General features: G+C 45.1%; 1 protein-coding gene across 13 annotated transcripts in view; it reads right to left on the bottom strand.

The window, feature by feature from the left end:
- Positions 1-14,104, bottom strand: part of SEMA5B (semaphorin 5B) — a 252,209-nt gene that overhangs the window by 180,575 nt on the left and 57,530 nt on the right. For 9 of the 13 annotated variants that reach the window (XM_015289991.4, XM_004942929.5, XM_040704229.1 and 6 more), the window contains exon 2: positions 4,415-4,630. The exons of the other annotated variants lie outside the window; for them this stretch is intronic. The gene's annotated coding sequence lies outside the window, so the exon portion shown is untranslated. The remainder of the gene's footprint in view (positions 1-4,414; positions 4,631-14,104) is intronic. 13 annotated transcript variants of the gene reach the window in all.

Here is a 14,104-nt window from a genome sequence, read left to right on the forward strand (position 1 = left end):
CCGGGAGAAACAACTCCATCAAATATGAATTCAAACAAGCTTGTGATTAAAAATAAAATAGAATTGAAGAAGTCAGTTTGTTTCTTCTCGCTAAGTCTATGGCGTTAGCAAAATCAAATCCTAAAGGGAAAGAGATGCACATTAGCTAGCTGGACACGCTGAAGGAGATTACAAAGGAAGGCTGATACATATTTTATGATCACAAGGGAATAAAAAAAATTTAAGAGGGATGTACTGTCAAACCAGACACAGTGTTAATAGCCAAAGTATATGGCATTAAGAGTTGCTCTTCCCACAGCTATTAATGTAAACTGAAAATTGTGAGCAGGCTGCAGCGAAGGAAAATAAATCACACTTTTTTTTTCCCCTCCAATATGAAAATATGTGTTAAACAAATCCCACCCTCAGTGCTCACTCTCTGCATCCCAGCCCCCGACAGCAGGACAAGGACTGCCATCCCAGCAAGCCACAACTTCCAGAGAAGTGAGTCAAGAGACAGTGTCATTCTATTAATCGTGGCTCATTTATTTACACATTTTTCCTGCTTATCAGAGTGATTGGCCTGGAGATTATCTCCCCCTTTCCCTTTGAGTCCTGAGAAACTATTTAACATGGGAAGTGGCCGAGGGGGGCAAAGAGGGGAGGGCGCCGTGTAGCCAAGTTACACATCCCAGCTGGAATTCAGGATGATGTCTTACAGCTCCGATTCCTCCAGCCAAGTTTCATACAGGAAGCATGAGCACGCCAAAGGCGCAGTGAAACACCCCGGAGCCAATAAAGAGCACTTGAGTCCATTAACACGCTTACGCTATGGGTCCCATCACGAAACCTTCCGTCACCTTGCAACGTGTCTGCTAGCAAGGTAGGCAGCACCTTGCACAAGGTGAAGGTTCAGCAGACAAGAGGGTCCTACAGCATGCGCAGAGCACATAGGCGGGACGTGCCAGTGCAGTGCCCTTTCAGAAGAGGCAAATGCTGCTCATACATAAGGCTCAGATGGAAACAGAGGTCCTGGGGTCACCAGCAAGGTGAAGCTGGGCTTGGATAGGCAGCAGAGCATCCCCACCCCTCATGGGTGTGTTTTCACCCACACACAGCAATCTGTTCCAGCTGTGCTGCAGGACAGGAACTTGTCACCAAGCACCCATCCAAAGCGGATGGCTCCAAGACTCTGTTTTTGTCTTCACTGTTGTATTACTGATCTTTTTTCTCCAGTTACCCGTGACAAGGCTCCCCTCAGCACACCTCGTGCTCCAGTGCCCCCGTGGCCTCACTGTACCAAGAAAGCAGCTTCATGTTTAATAAATCCTCTTACATGATTAGGAAAAAGTTTCTAAAGTTCTTAGTTTCAAATTTTGTAATCCCTGCATTACAGCTCTGATGGTGACTTTAATGAGTTATTAGTAGCAAGAACGGTTTCACACAGCACAGAAATACCTCCGCTTCTGTGCTGGAGCAAGAGATAACTTCTGAGAAAAGACACATTATTTGACAAATTTGTCAACTACTCTGGAGCCCTCAAGATGAAAGGCTTTATATAAATGTTGTATTTTTTTTTATGTACGTATATAAAACACTTTTACTGGACTGTTGATAAAAGCCTGAGCTACAAAGGAACTCTTTCCCCCAGCTGAGAAAAGGCAAGCTGCTAGACAAATCAGCTCAATCTCTGCCTTTCAAACAATATAAAGCAGTGTAACTTTCAGGAGCAACACCTCATCTGATTTTTTTTCCAGACTGCCTATCAGGAATCGAGCAGTAAGTAAACATTTGAAAAGTGTTCCTCGGAGAGCAAAGGTTTAGATTTGAGTCACAGGATCCATTGAAAAGAAAAATTGCTTCTGTGCATTGGGACAGTGCCTTCCCTTCTGAAAACTTTATAAAAAGAAGAAATGGAGATAATCTTTTTACAAGGTATAGCCCATATGGAAATTCATTATTGCTTCTCTTTAAAAAAAGTCAAGATAGCTCAGAAAGTGAGAATGGGCTACTATGTAAAAGAAAAAAAAAAGATTTTCTTATGACCGTATCCAGTAAAATTATAGTTAAAAAGCCTTATCGGGATCTAAAACAAAGCTCTTGTTGATGAGAACATGAGATAAACAAAAGAGAGAAAGGCACAGAAAATCCCTAAATCATTAAGTGCGCTTAATGTAGAAACAGGGGCATACAAACCCAGACTGTTGATCAAATGCTTCAAGGATCCATTCTTCCCTCATTGCTGCTCCCTGCAGCCAGCACCTGTGCTCATTAGCCTGGCTCAGACCGTGCCCTGATAGCACAGCTGAAAGGAATCTTTGCTCCTGCTCCACAACAGCAAAGCCACACCTCCAGACGTGAGAAATTGGGAAGGATTTACAGCAGGTCAGCAGCACAGCTGGGTGAAGAGAGAACCCCAACCTATGGGCTGCTCCCCCCCCAGGAGCTACTGTCCATTGTTTGCCATTTTCCTAATGAATCTTACAACCGTTTAAGCTGGAAGGGATCCTTAAAGGCCATTTGGCCCAACTCCCCTGCAACAAACAGGGACACCTACAGCTTGATCAGGTGCTCATAACCCCGTCCAGCCTGACCTTGGATGTCCCCAGGAATAGGGCATCTGCTACCTCTCAGGGCAGCCTGTCCCAGTGCCTCACCTCCCTTATTGCAAGAAACTATTTTCTTATACCCATTCAGTCTAAATCTCCCCTCCTTTAGTTTGAAACCATTTCCCCTTAGTTTGAAACAGTCTTCCTAGGTTCACGCTCTACTTTCAACAAGTGTGCACCGACATACAATTTTGCCCTCGTTAGATTTATACTAAAGGTGAAAATTTGATCCTAACAGGCTTCCACTAAACCTACATTATTCCTATGCTTAGGAATTATTTTCTTTCATAGCTGACACTCGCCCTGCCTTTGGTTTGACTACACTGTGTAAGTGTGGCGGGCACTTAAGGACAGGGCATAATCTCACACCATGCGCACACTGCAACACCAAGACAAAGTAACCTAAGTTGTGAAGCCAGACAGAGTGCCATGGGTGGCCGAGCCGAGCAGCACACTTCTCTTTAACACTGATTAATTGGGGTGATTGGATGAGTCAAAGACTCACAGGGAGCTTTAGTTCATCATTTCTTCTGTATTTGGCTATTGCAAGAGAAATCTGAAGGGACAGAGAATCTTTTTTAGCATATAGTCATTGCTCTCATTAGCATTGAAAATATGAATATTAATGCGAAAAGAGTGAAAGGGGAGACAGGAGGTAAGTGCAGATATCTTCAAAGAAAATGCCCACTGCTCCTCCAAAAAGGACACACTTCTGCAGCCTCCTCCATTGCCTCTTCTTTGTCAGAGGACATGGGCTGGGAGCTGCCTGCAGGACCAATGTGGCCATTTCTCCTGGAACAACTTTGTGTGGACTCATACACCTTTGCGAGGTTGCCCAAAGGGAAATGAATCACTATAATAGAACCAGATGGATTATTCTGGAAAGTTCTTTGCTAGGTCTATAGTTCTACAAAACCACAGAGGTAAATTTTATTCATCTGTTAAAATAAAATAATAAATACATCGTAATGATGGGGAAAAAAAAAAGAAACTAAAAAACCCTTTGCTTTGTTCCAAACAGAAGCTCCAAATTCTGCTAAGTGGGCACTTTTCCTAGATTCAGACAGCACAAATTGGGCACAAACAGTAAATGGAACATTCTTGTGATGCTGCAGTGGAAAAGTGATATTGCAAAGCTAACCCCTTGCAATGCTATTACGTACTGTGGGGTATATTCTGGGACCAGACTAATTGAGTTCCATTCACCATTCCCTTGCCCATACTGCAATTACACGTACCTGTACGGAGTGATTGCCACGTGTAGGAATTGGCGTAAAATGAATTCTGGCTAAACGCACCAGGTGCATTATTCTCGGTTTGAACTGCTACAACCAGGGCCTGAATTTGACCCACCTTGTTAGATACAATGTACTTCCCTTCCTTTCCCACTAAACAGCATCTGCAAAAGTTGCATCATCTCCCTGCACTGCAGCAGGCACGCGTTGTTCGTATCCAAATGACTGCAGACACCTACCTTCTTCACAGGCTGCAATACAAGATCTCAGCTCCCAACAAAGTCAGGAGAGAGAGTGGGACTCATCAACTCCCATAATGGCACAGTTAAGAGAGCCCTGGGCCATTTGGAAAACCCTTCATCTAACATCTGCACTTCTTTACCTCATCAAAAACCACAAATAGGCTGTGGCAGCCTCAGAAACAGGCCAAGTTTTCCACCTCCCAGATTTGTGCTTTATCTGCTTGACACATTCTGTCCTCACTGGAGCAGAAGAAACAGAATGATCAGAGACCAAAACTCCTTACAGTGAGCAACCTGAAAACATCACATTTCAGCACAAGAGATGTGTGTCACTCCATCGCTAACTCACCAGCCCAGAGGCCAGGTCCAGGACAAATGCTCAGCAGCAATCCAAGCTTGGAAGTCCCAGAAGGTAAACCTGCCAGGATGTAAATGCTCCCTCTCAGAGGCAGTCCCACTGCAGCCTTCTCTGAACCCCTTGGACTCTGCAGGCTCCCTTCTCTGGCATGCCTCCTTGGCCTTCTTCCTTCTATTTTTCTCATAAGCTCGTTTCTGGATGATTTATCTAAAAGAAAAAAAAAAAGAAAAAGATATTTTTTCTTCTCCCTTCATTAATAAAGAAATGTGCCTAAACTTGCCTGATGTTATAGAGTCCTCTTTGAGGAAGGCTCTCGCTACTTCTGTCAGGTCCTTCCTCTCCCCTGAGTTATAGGACTAACAACTTGGGAAAACAGCCCTTCATGGTCAGCATCTCCCCCCTTCTCCCTCCCCCAGCATCTTTCAAAGCAACCTAAATGATCCCAAGCCTGGGCTGAGCATCCAGTCTGATATAGTCATCATCTCCGAAGGCCTCACTTGTCATCCATCACTGACTAGGACACACAATCCCTGTTCGGCGTAAACGTGACTCAGTTTAGTTTTTCCAAAGAAGGTTTGTTTACTTTCTGGAGGAGACTAATGAGTAAATATTATTTGGTAGGCTAGAATTTCATGAACGCCAACTAAAATGAGGCTTCAGATCACCAGACGCAGCATAAACATATGGTAAAAAGTTTGTAATCATCCCCAAGACTACAGAGGCATCCTGCGAGGCAGCCAGGAAAGGAAGGGAAGTCGATTTGTGAGTCCCAGCATAGAGACTTAAACATAAAGTCATCTTTCCTCCATATCTCTGCTCTCAGAAAATGCAATTTTCTGAGTTTCTGCCTAGCTAGCAAATATCAAAAGCTAGCAGTTATCCGTCTCCAGTATCAAGCCAGTTACAGTTTTAATTGCAATTGATTTCTAAGTCTTCTCAGTCATTTTTTCTGCAAATATCGCTCCCGTAGGTGCACTGCAGCTAAGCTACGCTGTTCTCTCTGCATGTTTGGCACCACATTTAAAAATCAAAGTGCCAAATTCCTCCGTGAACGACTGAGATGCGGCACTTACATATGCCTATCAAGTGCACCAAGAGAGAAGCCAAACTCTGACCCTACGTCAGTTGATAGATGACAACATGACAGCGCTTCTTTGGCTGGAGGAGAAGAGAGATTACTCCTAAAGCCTTCCCTTAATTCTTTGTGGCTGTACTACAAAACAAGCAATTGTAAATCTCCCCAAATTGTTTTAAACAGTACAAGTAAACTTCACAAAATGAGATACAAATGCCAACGCTATAAATGTTTTTCAGAACAGAAACACTGGGCACTGTTACAATACCACTGCAGGTCAGCCCAGTCCAGTAGGGATTACAAGCATCAAGAATACACCAAGTAAAAACCAGATTCAGAGCAGAATCTGGCTTTTTTCAGCCTAAAAGAATATAAAATTGAAAGAAAACCCATAAAAGAGTGAAGGGAACTTTAGGGAAGAAATGAATCCCCCCAGGCCACCCCATATGCAGAGCTAATGACCGCTCTGCAAAGTGAGCTGCCGAGGAGTGGCATAAAGGATGGAGAATCTGCCAGGCTCTGACAAGCCGAGATAAAATGAAGAGAAACAGTTATAAAGAAAGACTTATTTTCCCTCGGTGATGAACTGCTCAGCTCAGCTACAGTCCCAGAGCAGAGACGGGAATTAGCCTGTGGTATCTAACCAAAAAAGGCCACTGACACCCAGTTAAAGGAGTCAAGATACTGGAAACAAGCTCAAAGCTTAGCACAGGGAATTTTTCCCATCCCACGAAGCTTCTCCCATTTCACACAGGGATAAAAATGAGCTCTTCGAGGGAAAGCCAACCCAGCATCTGAAACCCAAGGAGTAACCTGATGTCCCAGCCTAGTAGCCTGAAGTCTATACCTCCACACTGCCCGACGTAACCACAGCCTCTAATATTTGCCTTACAGTTCTCAGCTGAAAGGTACCACCAAGAGTTCATGTGAAAAAAGCCTGACCAGAAATCAGGCTTTCATCTGAAAGTTGCTGGTAGCGGGAAACTGGTAATTTCCTTTTTTCTCTTCCCCAAGAAATCTCAAAGCATAAGGAAAGATTTCTCTAAAGGCAATGTTTTGACAGGAATAAATTAATTTTCCAACTAGCTCTTCAACATGTATCTACCATAGCATGTAGCAACCAATGCTTGTATGTAGGCTGACCTATTTTCCTCACAAAGAGCAACACCACTTTATTTCTCTTTGGGACACCACCCATTTCCATCTCTGATTTATGGAATACAATCTACTGTCTTCTGCACTTGCATTGCTATTGGCACACCCACGCCCTAAGATTTTTCTCCCTTTTCAGTGTGTGCAGTGAGGACCCTAGCAAGCTCTGCCGATCAGATTAGTGTATTAACTTTCCAAATTACATGAGATCACAGTTTTACGTTCACTTCCTGATCACTATCAAGGTCCTGGAAAAACTGCATTTATTTCTGAGAAGCTCAAATCCTTATGAGAATTCTGTTACTCAAGTGATCATCAACTACGCTGGACAACGCGAGCCGTTTCCATGCACAGGATCCCCATATTTCTCCTTCTCATTTTCCGATGTTGTGGTTGGCGACCGTTAGCTGTTAATTGGGATCCCTAGGAAACCTCATTAATTAGCTGCACCATGCCTGTCAGCGTATTTAAAATACGGCAAGGAACATTAGCTGCATATCTGTGGCACAAAGAGATTATTATTTGTTTTTCTTCATCATATTAGACCCAGTGATTGAGAGATCAGCTCCCTAAGTTCATGTGGCAATACGTTTGGTCCACTTTTCTGAGCTTGAAGCCAGGTTTTTGATAAAGCCTTCGCAGCAGCGCAGACACAGGGCTGTTTGCAGCTGTGCTCCTAATGAAGTGCTGTTGCAGGCAGGAGAGCATGAGCACATTTGCAGCAGAGAGCCCCGGAGGTGGTTAATTAAGATCAACCACTGCACCACCAACAGCCTTCAGGCCAGCTCTGCTCCAAGGCAGCAGCTGGGGTGGAACACAGGACTGGGTTCTGAGGAGATGCTGTGGGGGAGCCCAGCTGTCTTTGTGACAGAATGGTGAGGTGCCCAAGTCCCATGCCATAGGGAAATCCCCCTGTACATCCCCCTGCGGCCTTTAAATCTCCTCCGGCACAACCACAGCACACGACTTCTTGTTTCTTGTTGTGAAGCCACAGAAAAACTAATTTCCTTCTTCACTCCTAGAGATGAAAGAAGGATTCTCCACATGTAATGATGCTATTGTAGTGCCTTCGTTCCAACATGGATTATTAATGCAGCTAATGGTTACGACAGCCAAGGCTGACAGAGCGCTGCCGGTGAAAACCTCCATATTGTACAGGGAAGATGCAATGCCACACTTGCTGGGCTCGGAAACTGAAGTATTTCTGTCTAGTTTGTCAGAACTACCTCATTAAGCAAATGACTTCCCTTTCTGCCTGCCCTTAACCATCTGACAGTTTAGCCTCATTTCCAGCTGGAATTTGCCCTTTATTAAATTGCATTTGTTGTTCTCTGTGTTACTACTTGCACAATATGCCATCTCCTTTCCCTGGCACTTAATGACCCTATGATGATCACCCTGCCATTAAACGCATCTTTAAGGAAGGTGGCTAAATCCACTCTTACTCATCTATCCTTAATGTGGTTACCTTCCTTCAGAGACCACCTTCTGAATTTGACAGCATGATGCTGGTACACAGCACTACAGGAGGGATCTTACCAAAAACACAGTAACAGATCTGTAAATCCTCTGGTTGTGTTTCACACACCGGGCCTGACTTTGCTCTTCTCAAAGGCATCATACAAAGAGAAGAGATGTTTTGTTAACTTTCAGGAACAAGGCTGGCTGCCTTCATTCCACATCTCCCACGTGCAGGATGTGCTTGCTGAAGGCTCAGAGGGTCTCCCCTGCAGCACCACAAACATGGATTACATGGATTACCCATCACAAAAAGCAATAGATTCTCAGTGCTGCCCCAGGTCCCATCGGAGCAGGACAGCAGGCCCGTAGGGATGCAGCAGGCACTGGATCATGCTGCCAGGCTGGGATGGACTGAGGGATGAGTGAGCCTTGCTGAACCTGAGCCACAAGCTGCAGTGAATCGGAGCAAAGCACCGCCCATCACCAGTATGGTTAGTGGAGTTCTGGGTTTCCGTCAAGCTCCCCCTCCCTTCATTGGTATATTTGTTAGACTTGGACCTACTGTTCCATATGCATACAGCTTCTCATATTTCACATGTAATTTTGATACAGCCACTTCCTTGCTTTAGTCTTTCCCTTTTTCTTTTTCTCTGGATCCAGACCCCAAACCACCTTGTGTTACAGAAAACCCCAGAGTAACGGTGCATTTCTCAGTGCCTCTGGTTAAGCAAAAGCAATAAATGCTGAAGGGAGCAGATTTTGAAGTGAATCGAGGAAGCAAATGAGTGTGGGAACCAGGGTCTGAAAGCCATTTGGGAAGCCATCTCTGAGCTACTTTGCTGAGGATCAGCTCCCGTATTACAAAGCAGCACCGATGGGCAGAAGCAATAAAACTTGTCCGATCAGTTTAAGCACCGGCATGGCTCACAGGCCTTTCTGCATGCATGCACACGTGCTCACACAAACACACACGCTTATGCACCCGCCAAGTTAAACCACCCAGATTTCTTCCAGGATTATTTTGCCAACAGCCAATAACTCGGCCAGGAACCCACCTACAAGACCTGGTAGCCATACGTGTGCCCTCCGAGGCAGCTCTTAGCTATGGCTTTTTCTAACCAAACTTCTACATGTGTCTCTAGAGATGATCTGAGAATCTAAATAGAGGTATGCTTGTGTACCAGATGCTTATTTAATTAGTTAGTCAGCTATTTTTAATTTTGTCCTCATAGGCCCCCTGAGAGCAAAGCACTCGGGCAGGATCCCATCAGTGGGGTTGTGGCAGTGGGGTGAAAATCTCTCTGGTCTTAATTAGTCAAAGGCTCTTAAACTCCTGGAGGTATAAACTGCCAGAGGTGGAAATCTACTGACTGTAAGAAATGTGCCTCAGATAAACAGCAGGGAATAAAGCAGAAGATGGCTCAGTGTTAGCTGGCTTGATGAAGTCTTACTTTCCCTGGATCTGCAGGAGGATTTTTAGTGTTCCTCCTTTATTTTTAATGAAAGTTTATAATGGAATCTCCCCTGTACAGCGAACTGGGATCCATAAAAACAATGCAACAGTCTATATATTTTTCTGGTTGTAATTTCTAGAGCCAAATTTACACAGGCTGTTTATAAGTCACTCAGCAGAAAGCAGAAAAGATTTTCATCTCTCTACCAAAAAGCAAAAAGCCTCAAAGCGAATGAAAACCAGGGTTTTGAACAGCCGTGTGACACCCGCGGTGACTTACACCACATGCCCTGCAGAACAGTTTTCCTGCAGCTGGTGGAGCCTTATTTGAAGGTTAATAAAGAGGCATGATCTTTGGGTAATAAAGGCTGAGTCCATTACGAGGGAGACACGTTTGGACTTGCAAGGAAGAACAGGGAGGAAAAACTGACAGGCAGGAGAAATCTCTATTGAAGATGCTACTGGCATACCGCAATTTGTAAAGCAGGGACAAGGGCTTCTTATGGGGTTTGCTACAACAGTAGTTGGGGCAGGCAGCTGGAGGACAGTAGAAAGCAGCTCCCCAGCTCTCACCCTGTCCTGAGACCCCATCCGCCCCCCAAACCCTAACCCCACTGAGGTACAAGACTCCAGCATAGAGCCTACTGCCCTCAGAAGGAATTTTGCTCCGAAGGAATTTTGCTCCGACAAGAATTAAGCCTACACTGATTTGTCCTTACCGAGAGGCTCTGAAGGTTTCCACGTATGTGTTTGAGGAAAATCACTTTCGGGATTGGCTCTGCTCTTCCCCCTCGGTCACTTTGGCAGCTCCTCCTGGAGGGCACTGGAGCTGGCACTCGGACAAGCCATCAGCTAACAGGCTAACAAATTATTGATTCGCTCCTCACTTTGAAGCAGACAACAACCTACTCCTCAATGCACTGCATCCTTCAATACCTCCCTCCGGAGCAATACCGTTTGTAACATTGGCAGCGCGGGGCACTTCCATCTCTCAGGCCTGACAGCCGGAGGGAGCACTGCGCTTTGCGAATGTTCTTTTACCCTCAGGCAGTGCTGACAAAGGGAGGCTGTTGCACAGAGCCTGTCTTTCCTATCCACACCTACACACAGCCAGATGTGTGCACAAACATCCAAGCACATGTATGCAAAATGGATTGAACTGGGGATGCACAGGGGTCCGACACAAAATGAGGTTAAGAGCTCGTTTTCCCCACTATTACGGTGCTAAGAAGCAAACACACTTTCCCATGCGTCATGCACTTAATGAGCTCCAGACTGCAGGATACAGAAGGATCTTGACACTGGCTAGAAGAAACAAAATGTTCAAAAGGATCTGGATACGTTGAGGCACTTCATCACAAATGGCTCATCACCATACTGAGTATCAGTTTTGGGAAATTCCCATCATTTTTCTGCCACTCCCAGCAAGGTGTCCTGAACTTTCCTGTTTTTCCTCTGCCTTCTCCACCTACTAGAGATGCAGTTTGTCATTTGAGTCATGCTCTGGAGAAACCCAGGGCTGGGAATGAGGGCACTTGGTGGGGTCCATCCCCTGTGCCCCTTTGGTACCCAGCAAAGGGGAGCTGAACCCAAGAGCTGCACCTCGCAGCTTCACACCGCCTCACACCAGGACTACAGGGCATCCCTCGGGCAAATTCTGCCGGCTTAGAATACAGATCAATCTGGCAGCCCATCTATTCTGCATGGAAATGCCTCCTCTGCACCTCAAATCGATACGGTTCTCTTGCAAATTTCTCCTGCTGTAGTGATTCTGAGCAGTCATTCAGCTGACCCACCTAAATAGCTCTGAAAATGATATCGTGGCTTATGAGGCCAATGATCTACAATTTTATATCTCCCTAAACACCTATTTACAAACAGCACTATAAACCTTGTTAAGGTTATTGTGTCAAATTCTTATGCCATTTCCAAGGGTGTTTTGGAAAATACCCATTTTATCAGAAACATTAAACAGCAAAAGGAAATATTTCTATGCTTCGGCCACTCCTCTTCTGATTAAGATTGATATAACAGAGACTTCCAGAGTGTGAGAAATATTCTGTACCACAAATACTTTTCGTTGTCCCCATACTGTATTGCAGTATGTCCCAATTTTCAAGAGTCTGCTTTGCTTTAGATAACGTTGCCAAGTTACTAAAAAAAAACCCCTCAGCAATGGGCTGCTTGCATCCCAGGGTCGTAATAACGTATCCTGGTGACACTGAAACATGGAGATGTAAACAACGAGGAGACAGAAGGACGTTGACCCAAGTGGCTGAGTTTGAAGCACTGCCATTCCAGAGCAATGCGGTATTTGTACCGTTGGCCACACTATTGCCATAGGTGCTTGTGGAACTAGGTGCCAATTTTAGCATTTCTTAGATTAATTTGCAAACGGAGTTTGTGTGCCAGGCTCGTTATACAAGAGAGACCTCTAACAGATGCAGATTCATATATGCTGAAAAGGCTGAAATAATCACTCCTAGCCCCAAGGTAGAGCAATAGAACATTTGTTTTCAATATTTAAATTGAGTAACACTACACGACAGCTCACGTTGATACAAACCTATGTAAGAAGAGGCAGAGGACAGCACTGAGACAGACAGCTCTCCTGGCCAGATGGTTCATGGGTACAAATCAAGTATGAGACACCATCAGCTGCAGCAACACTTCTGATGATGGACTGATAGTGAGACAAGGTGGATCCCCTGCGCCTTTTATTGGGCTGATACATAAGCTGTTACGCATGAGCCTCCAGGCCAAAAAGTCTCCTGGGGGCTGGCAGCAGAAAGAACACTTCTGGCCTGAAAGCTTCCCGCAGCTTGGAGCCAACACAAAGCCTCCACCTCTGTCCGTTTTATCTCAAGCAGCTGAAAGCAATTGTTTGCAGCCTGCTTGTGACAAACAGTCACGGCAACTACTTGCACAAACCCGGAGGGCCGATAGAAAAGTCCTCAGCACTAAAGTGCTCTGTTTGCTTTCGGTGCTCTCTATCTTCCCAGGGTATTTATAGAGCACAGACAGCGAGATGTTGCAGCCCAGCCGTGGTGACATTGGGAGCATGTGAGAACCTTGAGAGGGCTTTCAGCAGCACCAGGACTGAGGTGGCCAGAAACCCTCTGGCAGTTCTTTTCCCTGAGCCAAAATAGTTTGGGAAGTCCTATTGGTGCTGCTGAAATTGTGTCTTGAAGGGGAAGAAAAGAAGGAAAGAGAAAAAGTTCAGACAGTGGCAAAACCAGACACGGAAAACTTCAAGAGGCATTATTAAGTATTCTGAAATAAGGTTTTGCTTCAGCTTTTTCTGTATTAGGCATCTGAAAACAAACATTTTTGGAAACAAAGCCCTTCTGTGAACCCCAAACAATGCTTTTTTCCCCTCAGAATTTCCTTTCCAGCTTTGAAGTTTCTAATCAGAATAAAAGCAAACATTACAGCCCTACACAAAACACAGCTTCTGTCCGTCCCACAGCCTACAGCTCAGACTCCATTCCTGTCTATAGGGATAAGTTACTGGAGCTCTCTAAAAAACTCCATTCTGAGCCTCTTGGTATAGTTAGGCATTTTTTAATACATAAACTCAGCTGGTTAGAAAGAAATGTAAGCAGGTAGCCCTCAAGCATACACCAGACCGCATTTCCAGACAAGCCACTTAGAAGTGTAAAGCTATGAATAATCCAGGCATAGCTCTCCTGAAAAAGGCAATACTGTAGAATTATAGAATGCCTTGGGTTGGAAGGGATCTCAAGAATCATCAAGTTCCAACCCCCCTGCCACAGGCAGGGCCACCAACCTCCATATCTAACACTAGACCAGGCTGCCCAGGGCCCCATCCAACCTGGCCTTGAACATCTCCAGGGATGGGACATCCACAGCCTCTCTGGGCAGCTGTTCCAGCACCTCACCACTCTCTTGGTAAAGAACTTCCCTCTGATATCCAGCCTAGATCTTCCCTCCTTCAACTTAAAACCATTTCTCCTTGTCCTGCCATTATCTACCCTTGTAAAGAGCTGACTCCCCTCCTGTTTGTAGGCTCCCTTTAGGTACTGAAAGGCTGCAAAATAATGAAGTAAGAAGGGATCCAAACACACGCTGCCCTGGTGAGAATGACAGTTCTGGAGCACTGCTGTTGCGTAGCCAGGCTGTGGCAGGTGATAACATTCCTTCCCCAGAGGAACCTTTGGGTTTATGACAAATCAGGGATGATGCTCAACAGCTATTTGATGAGCTCTGCAACAGCTGCTGGGGTCTGCGTGCCACTGCAACACAGCTGGAAGCACGCAGTGCCGCAGCATTAACGGGATCATAATTCAGGGCTTGCCAAGCACCGAGCATCGCTAACTTTTTCTGATGAGTTATTTGTGCCCATAATCAGCTGTGAAACTCTTTAGGAAAGATGTTTTCTGAAAAGGAGTATTTATCAGAAAAGGAACCCACTGTCACTAATAAAGCCGTCTGGTCTCAAAGCCTCCACAAATCAGGCTCAAATCCATGATGCAATCTTAGGGAAGTTAAATGTTTTCCCAGCGACTGAAATTTAAGG

The sequence above is a fragment of the Gallus gallus genome, chromosome 7, assembly GCF_016699485.2.
Source record: "Gallus gallus isolate bGalGal1 chromosome 7, bGalGal1.mat.broiler.GRCg7b, whole genome shotgun sequence".
Lineage (NCBI taxonomy): Eukaryota > Metazoa > Chordata > Aves > Galliformes > Phasianidae > Gallus > Gallus gallus.